This window comes from Odontomachus brunneus, unplaced genomic scaffold, assembly GCF_010583005.1.
Source record: "Odontomachus brunneus isolate Ranch 3 - 2012 unplaced genomic scaffold, Obru_v1 Obru_scaffold_013, whole genome shotgun sequence".
Classification (NCBI taxonomy): domain Eukaryota; kingdom Metazoa; phylum Arthropoda; class Insecta; order Hymenoptera; family Formicidae; genus Odontomachus; species Odontomachus brunneus.
In genome coordinates this window covers 177,075-178,734 of record NW_022639463.1, presented here as the reverse complement: position 1 = coordinate 178,734, position 1,660 = coordinate 177,075, and positions in this window count along the sequence as shown.

The window sequence follows — 1,660 nt, the reverse complement described above, 5'->3', positions numbered from 1 at the left end:
GGCTACTCGTTTTGAAACACAGCTCTAATTGTCTCATAAAATGAGTACATATAGGACCCACAAGACATCGGTCTCATGGATTTACAAGCGCTCGATATCGATCATTTGTCACTGATAATACTCGACGTTTATATCGTTGACTAATTAATCGCCATGACGACGTTATCACGGCGATTTATTCTTCTACTGTTATATTACTAATCTAAAGGTTATACATACATATATATACACACACACACACGCGCGCGCGCGCACGCACGCGCGCACGCATACACACACACACACACATATACACACATGTATACATATACACACATGCGAGTCAATAATCGCTCGATATTGACCAACAATTGTCACCGATACTCGCGGCGGATGAATAGCTGACAATTGCAGCAAGGAATCGTTGCTCGTTTAAGCGCACCTCGATACAGCATAAAACTCGCCCGACCCAGAAGGAAGGAGGTATTTCATTATTCGACATTATTTACACGTAAATATATGAGACGCAACATAATAATGTTTAATCGATAACTCAAAACAATTGTACACGTTGAATCATTTGGTACCTACAGCTTTGAAACAACTTGTCGTTTATTTGTCGACGGGTACTGTAAAAAACGATAGACGTCTGAATCTTTGTCTTAAATATTCTTCAAATAATCTGAGAAATTCGAGATCAATTTAATTTCAATATTACTCGAAACTTGTATTTTACACACACGCCAAAAGTTCTCAAAGCCTGTTTAATGTACCGACGATAAATTTACACATTAAAATATGTGTAAACATACATACGTCAAGTATATCGTGCATCATGACTTTCAATATCTTCAAGAAAACATTTAAGACTTTTTTCGTATATTCAGGCGATTCGATATGTCTCGAGCTCGTTACACAAACTATGAGCCCTAAAAGTTTGTCATTCTTTTTCTTTGTTCTCCAAACATCCTATATAAAGTTTTTTTTGTATCTTTATAAGGACACAACGTCACATATGTAGTCAATTACAACTATACAATACACCATTAGATCTTGCATTGTTACCCGATACGTGACTATACTTGTGCATTTCAGGCTATTCTAGACAAAACGTCAAAGAATGTCAGTGTTGCTCTGAGCAATCTTTTCACATCTCTGCATTATTGTTTCTGAACTTTCTTGAATTTCCCGACTGAATCGAGTGATAAAGTTGAGTAGTCTCGAGATTCTTAATGATAATTCAGCATTGAATAGTTTTCTAATCTTGAAAATTGTTCTTCTGAAAGACCTTAAAGCCTTCAAAAAGACCAACCAAGAATTGTTTCATATTTTTAATCTAGTTTTATACAAGAAACTCTATTCTCCTCTCAATTACATCTCTAAATATCGGTCTGTAGCATATATCTTGGTTGTTTTCGAATCGGTGCAAATCAATTAACATTTCACAGATCGATATACATAAAACTACATAATACGAAAACAAAAGAAAATGCAGGATATCTACATATACAACAAAGTCTCCCTTCTCCTCTCTGTCCATCCTTCTACATTAGGCGAATTTTGCATTGCGCGTGTTTTCTACAATGTGGGTGAGACGCGAATATATGTATATGTACATGTGTGTATATATATATATATATATATATATATATATATATATATATATATATATATATATATA